This window comes from Nyctereutes procyonoides, unplaced genomic scaffold, assembly GCF_905146905.1.
Source record: "Nyctereutes procyonoides isolate TBG_1078 unplaced genomic scaffold, NYPRO_anot_genome, whole genome shotgun sequence".
NCBI lineage: Eukaryota > Metazoa > Chordata > Mammalia > Carnivora > Canidae > Nyctereutes > Nyctereutes procyonoides.
The window spans coordinates 9,579,611-9,599,266 of NW_026575134.1; the positions used below are offsets into that span (position 1 = coordinate 9,579,611).

General features: G+C 35.9%; 1 protein-coding gene across 1 annotated transcript in view; it reads left to right on the top strand.

The window, feature by feature from the left end:
* The window catches only part of MPLKIP (M-phase specific PLK1 interacting protein), a 57,492-nt gene that overhangs the window by 2,755 nt on the left and 35,081 nt on the right, over positions 1-19,656 (top strand). The window lies entirely within an intron of this gene.

A 19,656-nucleotide genomic window follows, 5' to 3' on the forward strand; every position in this document is an offset into this window, starting at 1 on the left:
TGACTGAAAGTCACAGAAACCCACTTAAAGGGTATTTATACTTTTTATACTCGTTTTACTGGAAAAGGCAGTGATAGACTATTTCTTGCATAGTTAGATGGAAGTGTCCTGGATGTAAATTTTTCAACATCTTTGAATATTGTGGAGAGGTAGGATACCAGCAGTCAAATCACTTCTTCCTTTGTGAAGAGAACATCTCCCAACACTGTCCATCCCAAGAAAGACAGGTTTGTCATGCCTGGATCATGTTTCTGTCCTCCTGAACCAGTCACTCTGCCCAAGGCAGTGAGGCCTAATTAGCTTGAACTGTGGACCTCCCCTATAATGAGACCGGGTCCCATAATCTTCAGCCCCAGTATAGGCCTGCCTGGATTAGAAAAGTGGTTTTTCCAGAGGAAGAGATGCTACATGTGTGTACCTACATTAACTATTTAAGCAAAACTAAGTCTTCCAGCATTCAGGTTTTTTTGGGTATCTTGAGATCACAACATGATGAAGATAGAGCTACTTAAAAATCTGCTTAAACATTCCCAAAAAGAAACCTCTAAAAATGAAATGGTCACACCTCCTATTTGACCCATACTCCGTTCTGTTAGTTCTCACAGAGGCAAAGAAGAAAAGGAGAAGGGAAAGAGTTTAGATTTATGGAAACTTTTGTGACAGCCAGGGATATTTCTACCAATTAATAGCTGGATGAGTTATTTAACTTCTCTATGCCTCAATTTTTTCATATGTAAAATGAAAATAGTACCCATGTCATAGAGGTGTTGTGTTTGAGGATTAAATGGGTTTATGTGTGCAACTCTTAGGCCAGAGCCTGGCACATAGTAAGCACTCAATAAATGGTAGCTATTACTTTCTCATTCACCCCTATAGAGCCTCAGCTGCTAGAATGATGTCTGGGAAATAGTAGGTGCTTAATAAATATTTGGTGAATGAATGCAGACATTCTGATTATAACTACTGTATTGCTCTGCCTTGTCTCCTGTTCTAAAAAAGATAGTAAATTAGTAATTTTCCCCAATTTTTTAAAGGAAATGTCTTTATACTCTAACATCTTGTCTTTCCCAGATGACTTGAGGTCATGATGTGTCATGAAAATTAGAGCAAGTAGAATACTTTTGTAAACCTCTTAATGAACTTTATAGGTAAGAAATACTATCGTTAGGAAATTGCATTTGGAAATAATTATTAAACCACCTCTTAGAGATCACTGGATTATTGGCAAAGATGAAAAAGGAAGTCAGGAAGGATCTTGTGCCAATGTATTCATAGTGTATTTGGAAGATACACAAATTGTAAGAGTTTTAATGGTTTATGTGCATTTTATTTCACTCTAAGTATAGTATCAAACAACAAAATGTGAAATTCTTTCTTGCCAAGTTACCAGCATCCACTTCCAGAGCTGACCTTTTCTGACTTTCTTAAGAGAAACTTTTTTTTTTTTTTTGTCCTCAGGAAAGGTGCATTACTGTTTGACTCTAGTTGATAGTGTATTCAGTTATCAAAGTTCTTGCAACATTGATAATTTGGTTTGTTTCTCTTATTAGTCTATCTTTGTTTAGCTGAATGAAAGAATTGATCATTCTCTAATATGAAAAATAATTGCTTTTTATTGTTACAAAATACACATTTTTACCTCCATAGAAATGCTATATAACTTAGAAAATTTTTTAGTTAAGTATGCAGCTTAAATATTTAGATAACTAAAGAACGGAGGTATAACCTGTAGTTGGGTCTTCAAACAAGAGTGTGTGAACTTGGAGTCTTCAACCTTCCAAGGAAAATGCAGGCATAGAAAACTTTCCAGATCCTCAATTCTCATGTATATTCTTTGTTAAAATGATGTAAAGAACATTTCCGTGTTTAGTGGATTATGCTAGTTCTCCTTTTTACCTTCTGCCTTTTCATAATCACCCTTCTCCCAATTTACATAGGAAAACTATGGTGAGTTTGTGTTTTATAAAAATAACCCCAACAGTTTTTCAGGTCCCACATACTCTTCTAGAACCTTGCACTACGCCATCAAGCTGTGGAGTTAACATCCCTCTCAACCTGCACAGACCTTTTTGACTGCCCAATTTAAGAAAGTGTGGTGGAAGCTAATTTGCATTATGAGTGAAGTGTGGTCTTAGAAATGGGTTATCTTGGCCCAGGTGGAGATGTTCAGAATTCAGATGTGTTATCAAGTAGGAGATAGTACAATGACAGTTTTAGTTTAATGGCCTTGCCTTTTTTGTTTCCTGACTTCAAAAAACTCATTTTTCCTATGGGTGACTCATGTGAAAGTAAAGCAGAGAGCAGGAACATAAACTGAAGGTAAAGTTACCTTATTTTTTAGGCAACAAACAAATGATAAGATTATTTGCCTCATCTATCTTAGAATATTCAAAACTGGTACAAAAGCATGATTGGTTTTGGTGAATGCTGTCAAGCCGACTATTTTCACCATTCTCCTAATAGTAAAGAGCCTGATAAATATGCCTCAAACCTGTCTCAGCATTATTAGCATGGTTTCAAGGAGGAAGAAATTAGAAGTTCCATGTTTATTTCTGACATACTAATCATAGATTTTCCAGTGAAAAGATCACATATCAAAGGTAAGTTCATGATTGTATATTTTCCAGAGCATTTTTCAGATACTTAGGAGAAACATTAACCTTTGCCAGTTCATGATCAGATTCTGTAAATCCGTATTAATTTTAACTGGCCCAAGTCTTTTCCTTTTTCCTGTTGTTTTTTAATTCTGAACATGCATTTAGGTTTAAGTTAACAGAAACACATTATGGGTTTTTCGTAAATAAGACACAAAATAGTCATCGATACGCCTTGCATATTCCCTGAACTTAATAGTGATTCATTATCTTTTTTTGCTCCTAATTTCCACAATCTAAATTTTCATCTAAGACACTGTTCTATGATTCACAATTACATACCACTTAGTAAAAACACTGGCCACTAAACTGTGTGCCATCAATTGTTAAGATGCATCCCAACTTCAGAAATGTTAGGATGTGTGTCTTAGTTTGATAAACTACCATAAACAATAAGAGCAGAGTATATACTTAGGTATAGGTAAATGGAATAAATATCCCCAAAATGTACACTAGGACATAGTACATTTAGCTTTAGAAAACCAGTTTAGTTATGATTAATTCCCCTTTTTCAGATATTTTTATATTAAATCCTAATTCTGTAAACATGATTGTTTTTCAAACATAAGTTTTCTAATCTATATATCATCCTCAAGAAATCTCTGCAATTTCCAATTTTGTGGGAGGTGTTTTTACTCAGTTTTTTCTTGATTTTAAGCTCTCCTAGCAAGATGACTAAGTGAAAGAGTTACTGATAAAGTCTTACTAAACATCTTTGGTTAACTTTCCAAAGGATTAAGAAGGAAAATGGTTTGAACAACAAGGTCTTTTATGAGGGTGGTCTTCAATTCTTTGCTTTTAAAATTGAAGAAAGCTCAAATTGTCAAAATCATTAAAAATAATTTGATTACAGATTCACTTTACAAATTTTGGCATATACCTTAAAGAGTCCGAGAATTGAGTGACATCACTATAACAATTCTTTCTGTCCCTTTTTTTCTATATACATGAGTGAGTTTTCTCATTTATATCTACACATAAAAAGTACTAATAAAATAGATGTCTTATTCTAGCAATAACAGAACTTACTCATAAATATAAGAAAATACAGCACAATACATTCTCATTGAGATACATTTCCAATAAGACTTATTTTGTTTTTAATAATTTATTAAAATTAATGTATTTATGTTTTTATAATTTGAGTAGTAATAATAATCCAGACAACAGTCTTCAACACTTGGAGGTTTATAGTTGTTGGAAACTTTTTTTTAATGTCTAAAAATATTTTTTACTTCAATAAATGTTTTTCATGTATTTTGAGACAGATTCATAATGAGTATCAGTAAAAGGCTTTCAAGCAATACACTATATTGCAATAAGATAAAATTACATGAGAGAATACAATGGAGATATGAATTAGGAATAAAATAGCATAAAGTTTCTGATAACTGTTCTAAGGAGTGATGGTGCATATCAAATTGCTGTGATATACTGATTCAGCTAGAGACCTTAGTAATGTAAGAAATTTAGCTTAAAATTTCAGTATTACAGAAATAACTTCCTTTACAATTTTTAAGATTAAGTAAAAATATTTTTATATTGACTTGAACATGTTTAAGAGGGTATATTACTTTTAAAAATTATTTTAGAAAATATAAACCAAAAATTTTAAAGATCTTCAGCAAAGAAGGAATGTAATTAACTATAAATCCTAAAGAAATCAGGGAAGGAGTAAATCCAGTACAGTAGTAAATCCAAATATAGCACAATGAATCTAAAAATAAAAATTTGTTTTAAAGAAACATCAGGAATTAGGAAAATGGAATCCATCTATTTGCTGCTTTTAAAAGAATAACATTTAAAATAAAGAGGTATGGGGCACCTGGGTGCCTCAGTCAATCAACCGACTCCTGATTTTGGCTCAGGTCATGATCTCAGGGTCGTGAGATCGAGCCCCACATCATGATCCACTCTGGGCATGGAGCCTGCTTAACATTCTCTCCCTTCCTCTATGCCACTGAAAGTACACTCTCTCTCTCAAAAAAAAAGCAAAATGAAGAGTTATAAAAAGATTCAAATTCACAGTGATTTAGCATCTTGACTAGATATGGATATGGCAAGCAGATAGGAAATTTGTAAGAATAGAGAAAAAAGACACAAAACAGATTATAGGTAATATGCATATTCTTTTCAGGTACACAGCAAATAATTTTTATAAATACTCTAAATCACAAAGAGCCTGCAAATTTCAAAGATTTGATTGATAGCCAGACTGTGTTTTCTGACCAGAATGTTTGATAAATTTAAAAACAAAAGTACCATCCATCAAAAAATTTAAAAATAAATCTGTGAAACAGAAGACAAACTGTAGAGAATGTTGAGAAAGCAAAAGCGTATTCCCTTGGACAAACTGAAGAGAAACTAAATGAAAAAAAGGGAGAAGAAATAAAACCACAATATTAACCTTTGGTATAACATCTGAAACTATGCAAAAAAAAAAAAAAGACTACAGTAGGAAAACAATAGTAATGGAATCACCTAGAAGAATAATGCAATAGTGAAATCTTCATTATTCCATCATCCATTTTTTAAAGGACAAATTTTAAAGGCAAATGCACATTCAAAGGTGATTGAAATGAAATAAATGATGTAAAAGTGAAAAAATTGGACTGACCATTCTAACTGATGCTTACAAATCTAAAAGTGAAAACGTTTTGTAATTATGAAGCACAGAAGCTAGCCATCCTCTTCAAAAGTGTGACATCTAAGGTTTAAATTGTATTGCTCTTGAAGATTCAAGTGTAAGAAGAAGCAAAGGAAAAAAAAAAGAACCAAAGGAATACTTAATCCAGAGCTCACTGGAGATACACTTGAAATCTAGAGTCAAGAATTATAAGTTGAATATGCTCTAGGGTCATGACAGTTAAAGAGTGTCTAATGCATTCCAAGTACATTACCCAATATCTCATATATTAATACCAAGGAAAACCAGGAACATAATAAAAATTTGGGTTTGCTATGTTTATATTTTTATTCAAATTTCTAATGTGTTTCACTATATCTTTATTCTGTACATTTTGCTAAACAACTTAAAATACTTTTAAAAATTAAAAGGAAAAATAAAAATTTAAAGGGCCTTTTGGACCCAGATAACAAATGATATTCTTTTTTTTCTGGTATACAGAGGATTAAGATGAAACTATATTACTACTTGGTAGTAGTAATAGAGACCTTGGAGGTCACTCCAACAGTATGGCCAAAGTATTTGAAAACAGAAGAAATTAGTAATTTTTAAGAAAAGGACATGATCAAAATTGACTCAAAAAGAATAGAAAGCCATAATAAACTAATTGCCATATAGATACTGAATTGATAATCCTTCTTGTCATAAATGACAGCAGACTTAGCAAGCCTTCATGAAACACATAATGCCTGTATTATAAAAGCTTTTACTAAAAAAGAAAAAAGTATCCAAGACAGCCTACAATCTTTGTATTAACTTGATTCTCAAGCCTGGCCAAGGACCTATAAATGGAAATTGTACAGTATTTAACGTATAAACATAGTTTTAAAAATCTCAAATAAGATCACAGTTCAGCAGTTACCAAACAAGAAAAGTGAAGAAAAAACTAATATGATGTATATCAGGATTGCAGTGATGTCTCAGCATCTGGAAATTTATTTCTGTTGCACATTATTAATGTTTAATGGAGATTATATCTACCAATAACTCAGTATATGAAGACAAAGCATTTCTTAAAACTACATGAAAGTCTGAGAAGTGGGAATGGAAGAGATCTGAGGTATGAGAGTTGTAAAGGGAGAGAAGAAAGGGATTATATTTGTAGATAATGTCTGTGTACACCTCCAAGGGAGGCAAACTTCTGAACTATTGCTCTGGATCCAAGACGATATACAATTATAGCACTGCACCAATCAAAGAAAACAGTAGCTAAAAATGGTTCATCCTCCATAGCAAGCTGCAGTAAGTCTTGGGAGGACTACGGAGAAAACTGCAAAGCATTTTTGAAGAACTTTTTTTAAAACATGACTAAATGGAGAGTTATTCATGGATGGAAAGACAATACTGTATGCCCATTCTTGATTTATAAATTCAGTCCAATAGAAATCTCAAAATAATTCTTATAGACCTTGCAAAATGATCCGGATGTTTATATGGAAGAGGAAATGGTCAAGATTAGTCATAATAATGTTGAAAAATGTAAGCAGACTCGCTCTACCAAGTAAAACTTGTAAAACTAATGACTGATCGTGCAGGAATAAACAAACTAATGGCACAAAAACAGAGACCTCAGAAACTCACACGTTTATAGAAACTTGACACATGGTTAACAGAGCGCTGCACATCACTGGGGAAAGGACCGACAATAAGTAGTAACAAGTCAAATATTTAGGCTTATGAAAAAAGTAAAAGTGAATCCTTAAGCCATTCAAAAGCAAATTTTCAAGTTAAATAATGACCCAGATGTGAACAGTTAAAACTAAAGAAAAGAAAAGAGACAACAGGCAACATTTTTTTTTTTATGAACTTGCAATAGAGAAGGATTTCTTATAGCAGTTGGGAAAACCACATAAAATCTTGACAAATGTGATTGTTAAAAACAACAAATGGCATTATAAACACAGTTAAAAAGATGGGATTTCTTCTCTCCAAAATAAACTCTTCTAAAAAGGGGGAGGTGCCTGGGTGGCTCAGTTGGTTAATCATCTGTCTATTGGTGTGGCTCAGGTCATATGATTGAGCCTCTCATCAGACTCCACACTCAGTGCAGAGTCTGCCTGAGATTCTTTCCCCCTCCCTCTCCTTTCTTTCTGCTCTTCCCCTCACTCTCTCTCTCTCTTTCTAAAATAAAATCTCTTTAAAAATGAGATTTTGGGGGCACCCGGGTGGCTCAGTGGTTGAGTGTTTGCCTTTGGCTCAGGTTGCAACACTGGGCTCCTGGAATCAAGTCCCACATGGAGTTCCCCTCAAGGACCCTGCTTCTCCCTCTGCCTATGTCTCTGCCTCACTCTGTGTGTCTCTCATAAAAAAAATAAAATCTTTTTCTTTAAATGGGATTTTTAACACACATATACCTAACAAATTATATCTAGAATATAAGAGTTCCTACAATTCAATGAAAAAATCAAGCAACTCAGTGACCCAAGAAAAGTGTAGAAAAGCGGGTCCATATGGAAAATAAGTACGAATCCCTAGTAATCATAAGAATATAGAATGAAGTCACAGTGAGCTATTACATGACGCTTTGATGGCAACACAAAATTGTCAAGTCATCCAACACAAGTTCCCATGGAAGTATAATATGGTAGAACCACTTTGGAGAGCCATTTGGCAGTATAACAAAACTGAAGACACTCAATACCCTGAAACCCCGCAAATCCACATCTAGCTATTGTGGAACAAAATAATTACCAATTATAATTAGTGTAATTCAAATTTGTCTAAAAATTGTAACTGAAATTAGCCACAAGTCCGAAAAGGTTACAATAGCAAAGCTTTCTGAGAATGTGAAAAATACTTTAGAAAATGCCAATATGTTTATAAAAGTTTTTTAAAGGTTAGAGAATATTTGCATACATACAAATGTATTTGCATACATTTAACTCAGATTTAAATGTACTTATTGTTTACTCAGAAGATCAAAGACATTCCTATAATATTCTTAGATTTATATTTACTATTGTCCTCCAAGGATTATTACCTATCAACATGAGGTTATAGAAAGTAAACTATTAAAAATTCTTCTGCATAAATTTTATGTGTATTTACTTAACATTGTGATAGGTGGATTTGCTTACAAACTGTATAATAACCTGCAGACCATGACCTCATTGTTTTTAAAGTCAACTCAAAAATATACTTAAATCTCTTACTGAATAAATTACCTGAAAACCTCCTTGCAGAAATTATTTTACAAATAAAATAGAGAATTAAAACGAATTATTTTCTTCTGCAGTATATAATCTAGAAAAATAATTGCTCTTGTATTTTTGCAGATACATTCAAAAATGTTCTTTGTAGTAATGTTTGTAAGATCAAAAGATTGGCAGTGATCTAAATGACCATTGATAGGAAAAAGACTACTTAAGTAAGCTGTAAATTTGCAAAATGCAATAGAATTCAGCAATCAAATTAATTAGAGCCAAATGACACAATATTAATCCAAAATAAAGAGCAATAAAAAGCTAGTGATATTCTTTACATGAAAATGTAAAAATTGGGCAGCCCGGGTGGCTCAGTGGTTTAGTGCCACCTTCAGCCCAGGGTGTGATCCTGGAGACCTGGGATCGAGTCCCACGTCAGGGTCCCTGCATGGAGCCTGCTTCTCCCTCTGCCTCTCTCCTCTCTGTGTTTCTCTTGAATAAATAAATAAAACCTTTAAAAAAAAAAAGAAAAAGAAAGAAAATGTAAAAGTCTGCCAAACAATAAAGGGGAATAAAAAAATGAAAGTTAGAAATATTACTCATGACAGTAATTATTTTGATGTAAGGGAATATAAGCTTTGAACAAATTTGGGTGGATGGGTAAGTAAGTATATTATAAGAAACTATCAAATTTGGAAAATAAGATTTATTAAGATTAGGTATGAGGTATACATGTTCATTTTGCTTTTCTCATTTCTTTGAGATATTTTGTAATACAAAATTCACTCTGACCTCTTAACTCATCCTATAATGCCAGGATCGCCCAAATGCAAAAAGCAGAGATTGCAAGGTAGGAATACTGCACACCTTATCTCATAAGCATAGATACAACAATCATCAGCAAAATATTAGCAAATTGAATCCAACAATATATTAAAAGAGTTAAGTCCTATGAACAACATAGGACATACTTACAGGTATGCAAGTCTGATTCAGTGTTGAAAAATCAATGTAATTCATCACATTAACAGACTAAAGAAAAATATGATTTTGTCAATATGTGCAGAAGTTTTGACAAAATCCAGCACCCATTCATGATTAAAAGTTTCAGCAAACTAGGAATAAAAAGGAACTTGCTCAACTTGAGAAAGTACACCTAGAGCTAATCTTACTAAATGGTGAGAAAATAGGATTGTTGTTGTTTCTTAAGATTTTATTTATTTGACTGCACAAGCAGGGAGAGTGGGAGAGGGAGAAGCATGCTCCCCACTGAGCAGGGAGCTGGAAGCAGGAATCGATCCCAGGATCCCAGGATCATGATCTTACCTAAAGGCAGACACTTAACCCACTGAGCCACCCAGGCCCCCAAGAAAATAAGTTTCAACAAAGATCAGAAAGAAGGCAAGGATGTCCCCTCTCACCATGCTTTACAGTGTACTAGAAGTCACTCCCTGAAAAGGAAATTAAAGGTATACAAATTGAAAAGAAAGAAACCCTATTCCCAAATGACACTATTGTCTATGTGAAAAAAATCACAATTAAAAAGAAAAGTGGAATAAGCAATTACCAAAGCTTGCAGTATACAAAGTTAACATATCAAAGTTAATTGCTTTCTTATATTCAGCAATGAACAATTAAAATTTGAACCTGAGAATCCAATATAGTGGGGCATCTGGGTGTCACAGTTGAGCAGCCAACTTTTGGTTTCACCTCCAGTTGTCTTGAGGCCGAGCCCTGATTCAGGCTCCACACTAAATTTGCTTGGGACTACCTCTCCCTCTGCCAACCCACCCCAAACTCTCTCCCTCCCTCTCTCTCTCCCTCTCTCTCTAAAGTAAATCTTTTTTTAAAAAAATCTAAAATGGCTTACATTAGCACAAAAAAGAGAAAAACCTGAGGTATAAATCTAACAAAATGTATACAAGATCTCTATGAGGAAAACTACAAAACTGGTAAAAAAAATTTTTTTTTGAGGTAAATGGGGATATTCTATGTACATGGTGTAAGAAGACTCAGTATTGTCAAGATACCAGTTCTTTCCAATTTGATGTATAGATTCAATGCAATCCCAAGCAAAATCCCAAGAAGTTATTTTGCAAATATTGACAAATCAGTTCTAAAGCTTAAGGAACTTAATAGGCAAAGACTGTAAAGTTTAATTGTAAAATCAAATAACCAACGCAATGTTGAAGAAGAACGTAGTTGGAGAACTGGCACTATCAGACTTCAAGACTTCTATAAAGCTAGAGTAACCAGGACCACGTATTGGTGAAAGAACTGACAACCAGGTCAGTGGAGCAGAGTACAGACACCAGAAATAGACCAACACAAACATAGCCAACTGATCCTTGATAAAGGATCAAAGGCAATTCAGTGGAGAAAGGACAGTCTTTCAACAAGTGACTCTAGAACTGGACATCTACAGGCCATAGAAAGTCAACCTAGATACATACCTTACACCTTTAAAAAAAATTAACTGAATGAATCATAGATCTATATGTAAAACAAACCTATAAAGGAAGATAACACACAAGAAAATCTAGGACCTTGGCTGTGGTGATGACTGTTTTAGATACGACACTGAAAGTATGATCCATAAAAGAAAAAGTAAGTTAAACTTCATTAACATTGAAAATTTCTTTCTGCAAGACTGTTCAGAAAATGAAAAGTCAAGCCACGAATGGGAGAAAATATTTGCAAAACAATGAGATACTGTTGTTACAATGGTTGATCTAATGGCTACAATCCAAACCACTGACAACACTAGATGTTTACAAGGCTGTAGAGCAATAGGAACCTTTATGCATTGCTAGGGAGAATGCAAAATGGTGACATTTTGTTTAAAAACTAAATGAACTCATACCAAATGATCCAGCAATCACATTCCTTGGTATTTACACAAATGAGTTGAAAACTTATGTCCACACACAATCTGTACATTCGTGTTTATAACAGCTTTATTCATAATTGCCAAAACTTGGAAGCAACCACATGCCCTTCAGTTGGTAAACTGGTACATCCATATCAATGGAGTTAATAAAAGAAATGAGTTACCAAGTAATGAAAAGTCATGGAGAAAAATTTAGAAGCATATTGCTAACTGAAAGAAGTCAATCTGAGAAGCCTACACATCCGATAATTCCACCAATGTGATATTCTGGAAAAAGCAAAATGTATGAAGACTGTTAAAAAGATCAGTAATTGCCAGAAGTTGGGAAGGTTTGGTGGGTGGAAGGGGAGGAATGAATAGGTGAAGCACGGGGGATTTTTAGGGCAGTGAAACTTCTGTTAATGGTGGACATGTGTCACTATATATTGACCCACACCCACAGCATGTACAGCACAAAGAGTGAAATCTAATCTGTGACTTTATATGTTAAATAATGTATTGATAATGGCTCATCAGCTATAACAAATGTACCACACTAATGCAAGATGTTAACCGCAGGGGGAATGGGGGTAAAGGGAGGACAAGAGGGTATGTGGGAACTTTCTGTGTTTTCTACTCATTTTTCTGTCAATCTAAAGTGAGAAAAATAAAGTCTATTAACAAAAAAAAATTTTTTTTTTTACTTTGACTTCAGTGTGAATAACAGAGTTGACAGATTTCTTGAAGACCATTTAGTAAGCCATTTAGATAATCAGGGTCAGAGATGCTTATGAATTGCATTAAGATAGCGACAGTGGAGCTGGAAATGGATGGATTCCAGGAATAAGGAGGTTTACGGTATTAGTCTTACAGCTTACTTCTGTGTGAGAGAAGGTATATTATTCTGTTTTGTACTTCTCTCAGCCCTATTACCATATATATAATCTGCGTTAAATGTTTGTAAATGCCTAGAATTGAATTGTTACTGGACTGGACCACCTTAATTCTGTATACCTTTAAATATACATTTGCAAAAATTATTCAATACGAATTAAAATTTAAAAACGTGTGTATAGTAAATACTTCAATTGGCCCTTAACTTTCATTCACCTTCCATTGTTAGGTGTTTTGTTTTTTTAAATGCTCTGACTCCTTTGCACCCAGTTTCTGTATATAAATCTGGTTTTGCCAATTAGATACACTTGTCCAAGATTCGGGAAGCAGAAGTAAGTCAGAGTCCGTCTTCAATGTGGCTTCTGGCTGTTGCCACTGGGTAGGAAGATTGTGGTTTTCCTGAGAAGACTACAAGGTTCCTTTGCCAGCCTTCCAGGTGTCTTCAGCTTCCTGATTTAATTTCCTAGTGCCAGGATGCAGTTGTCTTCCTATTATCTAGATGCAATCACTGTCATTGGTATCTCTAGTTCTAGTGTGCCCTCAGTGCAGTAGCCTCCTTAAGGACGACTTCTGTATTTTTTTTTTTAAGATTTTGTTTATGTATTAAGAGAGACACATAGAGGCAGAGGCATAGGCAGAAGGAGAAGCAGTCTCCATGCAGGGAGCCTGATGTGGGACTCGATCCCAGGACCCTGAGATCACACCCTGAGCTGAAGGCAAAAGTTCAACCACGGAGCCACCCAGGCATCCTGACTTCTGTATTTTCAAAGAGCATTGCAGGGGCCCAACTTAGATCCTGCTCCTTTAGGCATTCCAGTGGTGTTACAAGAACCTTCCTACTTAATAAATGTAGTGAATTTTGTTTCATGCCTTGAACTGATGGTTAAATGTAACACAATTCATAGAGCTATTAAAAGTAAACTTTTGCAGTTATCAGGAAATCCCTTAGTTTGTTTTTCTAATGGAAAATGAGGAATGGAAAGAGAACAGATAGATGTCCTGTGAGGCTGAAATTGTTACATACAGACCAACTTTCATTACCTCACTATACAGTATCAGTGTATCAGTATCAGTGGGCCATATAGATGATCTAAACCTTGATAAGTCACTAGCTTCTTAATGGTTGAGACTTGTTTAAGAGATAGCACCAAAACTCAATGCTTATGAGGCTAGAGTAACAAGAGTCAAAGGAAACTGTCAAAATGTTATTTTTCTTTAGGTGACCATATTGTCTGGGATAAATATACTTGGTAGGGTTTCATGACTCTAGCAACAAAATTTTTTTAATTTAAAATCGGTTTAATTTATAGTGTATTATTAGTTTCAGAGGTAAAATTTAGTGATTCAGCAGTTGTGTGTAACACCCAGTGCTCATTACATCAAGTGCCCTCCTTAATGCCCATCACCCCAGTTACCCCATCCCCCACCCACCTCCCCTCCAGCAACCTGTTTGTTTCCTATAGTTGAGAGTCATGATTTGTCTCCCGCTCTGATTTTGTCTTGTTTCTCCTTCCCTTCCCCTATGTTCATCTCTTTTGTTTCTTAAATTTCATATATAAGTGAAATAATCTATTTGTCTTTCTCTGACTGACTTATTTCACTTAGCACAATACCCTTTAGTTCCATCCACGTCATTGCAAATGACAAGATTTCATTCTTTCTGATGGCTGAGTAATATTCCATCGTATGTATGCACCACATCTTTATTCATTCATCTGTCGATGGACATCTGGGGTCCTTCCATATTTTGGCTACTATTTGGGTAACGCTGCTATAAACATTGGGGTGCAAGTGCCCCTTCAGATCACTATGTTTGTATCCCTTGAATAAATACCTAGTATCTAGCACTCAAATTTCATTTCTCCTTTTTTATTTTATAATTAGGGTAAGCTTCCACCATAAGAAAGTATCAGCATGTTTTTCATTTGTTTTGATTTTATCAAGTGGCCTTTCAAACACATTAGATCTGTAATTCGATGCTGCAGAAGCTACATTTAAGTAAATACTGCACATTACTATTCCCTTTGGTCTTTTAAATTGTTATTAATCCTTTGAAAGTCAGAATCCCTAATACTTCTTATAGAACAGTGAGCTCTATGTTACTGAGGCATCTTCAACATTCATCTACAAGACGGAGGATTACAGAGGCAAAAGGAGGAGACATTTCTCTTGCCATCTTTTTCTGACTTGCTTTTACATGTGACAGAAGCTTAGAAATTAATTGCTTTCTAAGTTGGGCTAAATGCCCAATGCAGAAATGCAATGATGCCAGATCAGATTTTTCCCATTTTTCAAATGATTTCTAGAAATCTGGACTTTTTTACGCAAACCCTCCCAGTTTCAAACTAATTATTTAATTTTTTAAAAGATTTTATTTATTCATGAGAGGCACAAAGAGAGGCAGGCAGAGACATAGGCAGAGGGAGAAGCAGGCTCCATGCGGGGAGCCCAATGTGGGACTCATTCAGACACTCCGGGATCACACCCTAAGCCAAAGGCAGAGGCTCAACCGATGAGCCACCCAGGGATCCCCAAACTAGTTCTTTAAATGCTTAAACACTGTTGAGTAAAAGAAAACCACCTATAAGCTGAATCCTAACCTCAGATCACCAGTTTATGACCTTTGTTCTGAGGGATTAGCAGAGAATAGTATACATGTTGTCCTTTAGTAAATGCTTTTTAATGTCACTCAGTAAATGCTGGACCAGAGATGGGGGGAGGTCACTTTTTAAGCTCACATTGGAATCCATTAAGTAACTTTTCTAAATATTCCCCAATTATGTAGATATAAAAGAATTTTTGTTGTTGACATTCTACATGTTAGGACCAAATTTGTAATTCAACAAAGTTTAAAGGATGATTGGGATGAATTTTTCTTTAATGTAATTGACATCCCTACATGAGCCTATAGACCATGTGATGAAATTTCCATCAAAGGATAAGACTGTATTATGAATCCTGAATGTAAAACAATGACAAACTTCATCCCAGATTTTGGTACTATGTACTATGCTGTAATCATTTTAAATTCATAACCCTAGGAAATAAATTGGACCAAAAATCAAAGCTAAGGGAATAGATGCTAACAAAGTAAAAGTTTCTACGTTGCTAGAGTTTTCTCTCAAAAGCCATGTTTTTCGTGCCTATATTTCATGAAAAATTCTGTGTAATGTCATGACCAAAGTGTTTATCGCTTTCAGCTATATGGCATTTATTAAGAAAAAAGTTTTAGTGTTTCAGTTCATGACTTGAATTGGTTAAATTATTTGACTAAATGAGTGAGGCAACTTAAAATAATTAAGGTTGAGCTGTTTTTTATTTTTTCTTTGTCATAGATACTTCATAGGATAGCAGTTCTATTTAATGTTTCCTACTTCTGATGACAGAAATAATGCACGTTCCTTATGAAAAATCCAAACAGTTCAGAAATGTGTAAAACAGGATGTGAAAGTCTTGTAACTCCAATCCAATTCAATCTTTCCAAAGATTTTATTCTTTTTTAAGATTTTATTTATTTATTCATGAGAAACACACACAGAGAGACAGAGAGAGAGAGGCAGAGACACAGGCAGAGGGAGAAGCAGGCTCCATGCAGGGAGCCTGACGTGGGACTTGATCCTGGGTCTCCAGATCAGGCCCTGGGCTGAAGGCAGCACTAAACCACTGAGCCACCGGGTTGCCCTTTCCAAAGATTTTATATGCACAAATACTTTTTAAAATAGTGTCATACTAGATGAACAGGTTAGTATTAACCCACTACAGTTAGACATTTTTGTACTAGTCTGGATTCAAGATACAAGATTCAGAAAATCCAACTAAAATTGACCTACACAGCAAATGTACTGTATTGACGAAGTCCAAGGCTGGTTGGATAGAGGAGCTTAGATAATGTTACCGGTTTTGGGGGTTGCTCCCTTTGGTTGGTTGTTCTGCTCTTTCCTGTCTTGGTGCCACTGTGCAGCACTTACTTCATGACACTAAGGCTGATATGACCCCTCTCAGCAGCCCCCATGGAGAGAACAGATCCTGCCTTCCTAATAGTTTCACAAGAATCCTGGAATTGAATCTCCCAGGGGTTGATTGAATGATATGTCCATCTCTGAATCTAATTGCGACTCGAAAAATGTGGTGTTGTTGCGTAGGTCACACCTGGGGCACTTGCCATCTGCAGAGGCAAAAGAGGGTTAGTGGTTCTCTGCATCATGAAGACTGAGAGCAAAGGGATGCGAAGCTTCCCAGTCGAAAACAGAATGTTCTTGACAGAGGGGAAATGAATGCTAAGTAAGAAAAGACATTCCATCTCCCGGCCGTGCAGTTTCCTTATATAGGTTTCTTTATACATACACTCTTTTCAGTGTTAGATTTAGAGAAAGGTGCAAGGATAGTACAAAGTTCCCATATAGCCTTCATACAACTCTCCCTGATGTTAACATCTTACATAACCACAGTACGTTTGCCAAGACGACAAACACTAAGCTGCAGACTTTGGATTTCATCACCCTTCCATCACTGATTTTCTGTTCTAGGATCCAATCCCAGATTCATTGCATCTAACACACAGATGCTTTTTAAAATAGTCATGTAGCTACCATACATGACAAAACATCTTTTTATAAAGACCATTCTGCCTCATTATTCATTCAGAAGTCCAAAAAAAGCTCTGGATCTATATTTCTCGTTTCAGGGTTGGTACAGTACAACTCCTTATGGCAAAGTGTGGCTGAAGCACATACTTAACTAACTCCCCACACTCCCCCACCATAGGCAGTGGTGGAAAGGAGACAGGGTATTAACAATTAGAAGGAGGGAGAGGAGGAGATGAAGAAGGATGAAAGAAGAAAGCAAGGGGGCAGGGAGGAGAGGGAAGAAGGAAGGGATGGGAAACAAATGAAAACACAACATACCCTAAATAGAAAAGAATGGCAAAGACTACCTGGACAATAAAGTGAGTTTTTTCATCAGCCGTTGGTTCTCTCTGAATCTCCTATCTGGTATATGATCATGTCTGAGATGAACAAGAAGGCTTTTTCCTTCAGGGAAGTGCTGCTTTTTCCTAAGAAGTTCTCTTTCTTGGACTGACTGACTTAACTTTGTGTCATTTTATTGTCTTATCTGATATACTGTTATAATTCTGCTTCCAGCAAGGAGTTTCCTTTTTGTTTATAAAAAAAGGAATTTGTATTTGTTCATTGGATATTGAGCTTGTATGGTGTCCCAGACACATTTCTAGAGGCTGAAAGTAGAGAAGAACACAACAAAACAAAAACTGATTCCCTCAGAGTTTGTATGGGGAAAAAAATTGATAATGCAAGAGAGAGGTGAGCTTGAGGGAAGTCCTTTGTTTAGCAAGAAGAGATTTATTGGGAGTATCGATAGTTTATCCATGGTAACAGCAAAGGAGTTAATGAAATGCAGGCAGTTAGTAAGAAGTGGAGGTGATGTGGTAGGAACTTTGGAATTTCTCATTTCTGTATCTAAAATAAGGGGCAAAATCCTGAACCGAAAGTGAGAATGGTAGAGTTTTATGGGCTCAATTGTGTCCCGTGAGAATTGCTATGTTGAAGTATTAACCCCTAGTACGTAAGAATGTCACTGTATTTGGAAATGAGGTCTTTACAGAGGTGATTTCATTAAAATGAGGCTGTCAACGTGGGCCCTAATCATATGATTTGTGTCCTTGTAAGAGGAAATTTGGGCATACGGGCATGAAGCATGGGCACACACAGAGGGAAGACCATGTGTCAACACAGCAAGAAGGCAACGGCAGCTCCAGCAGCTAATACAAGAGGAAGTGTTGGAGGTTTGAGGAGAGAGGAAGGGAGTACAAAATGATCGTGTGGAAGGACTAGGGAATCATGCTTTACTTCATCAAATCTCAAATGCTATTCACCGAAAGACACCGATATTTTAGGTACCACAGAAAAGGAAAAACCCTGCCAGTTTTAGTGTGACACGTCATAGTAGCACGTGTAAGACACACCCTCATTCCGGAAATACTAAGTGTGAAGGTGTGTATGTTCTAGAACTGATTATGGTAGGATAGCCTCATGGGCCCACAGTGAGGCTGGTGATCATGAAGTGACGTGAAACTGGTCAGCATAGTTTATTTCTCCAATTATGTTCAGCTGCACCCTTGCAGGCACAGGGTGGATTGAAACAGTGTTTCTGGAGCTTGAGTTTAAACAGAATTTACATTTTTTCAAGCGAATACAGGAAAGCAAGGGGGTGCCCAAGACAGCTGAAGAGGTGTATGAGGAAGTGAAGGAGAGATTATAGTGAAGCAGGTAGCCAAAGCCCCCTAGAGGGAGTGAGCCGCAAGTTAGGAGGGATTTCAAAGAGCAGTATAAGTAGTATTCGGGAAGCTGAGATTGATGGGAGGATTATATCATTGGTGTATGACAGGGATATGAGTTGCTGAGATGAGGTGGAAAATAAGACCATTGGAGAAGTAGTCAAGAGACAAGCCAAGATTTGCAGGATCATCCTGAAATCAAGATAGAAATAGGCAAGAGTGAGTGAGCCAGAAATTAAAATTCTCAAAGAATGGGTAAAGGGGTAGGATTGTGGGGATGGGGGGTGAAAGGGGAAGAATAACTCAGAGGGCAGTAAAATAACCATGACGGGAGAAGTAACTGAAACAGTCTGATGACATGAAACCTTGTTGTTCTAAGGAGGCAAAAAGACCAGTCTGAAACTGAAACCAAAGGTCAAGAAGGAAATCTAACTAGACTCCAGGCCCACGGAAGAGAAAACAGCCATCACTTGAGAAAGTTGCAGGGCAGTTGGGGTCCTTAGGGGAGAGCCAGTTGTCAGTCAAAGTGGGAAGGCCAGGGGGATGCAACTATACCTTAGCACACCACGTATGGTGTTCTTAGGTCAAAGTTATTTGGCTTAGACTTGTGTATAGCTTTTGGCATCTGGTGTTAATGGTGAGGGGTCTGATGGCCGTCTGACTCTCCTCTTTTCTTGACAGTCTGTTTCTGTTATTTCCTCAACATAAGTAAATCTAAAGTTCCAATAAAATTTAAAATTCAGAGATACGACTTTGATGTATTTCACGTGTGAATCTTTTACTGCATGTCTTGCTCCGGACCTCTTCAGTTAGAAGCCGCCTGCCTCTTTGAACTCCGGGAAATTTTCTTCTAATACTTTTTCACTTACTTCCTCTCCATTTTCTCTTTTCCCTCCTTTTGGAATTCCTGTCAGATGAATAGCGGGATATCTTTATCTATGTTCCAACTCAATTTTTTTATATATATTTTTCTTCATTTAAATTTTTAGTGGTGAATTTTGGGGATAATCATCCCCAGCATTTCCCAGCTTGATACTCAGGCTCGCTGATTTGATCTTCAGCTGCAGATATTCTGTTCTACTGTTTTGTTTGTTTACAATCATGTTTTCAACACCCAA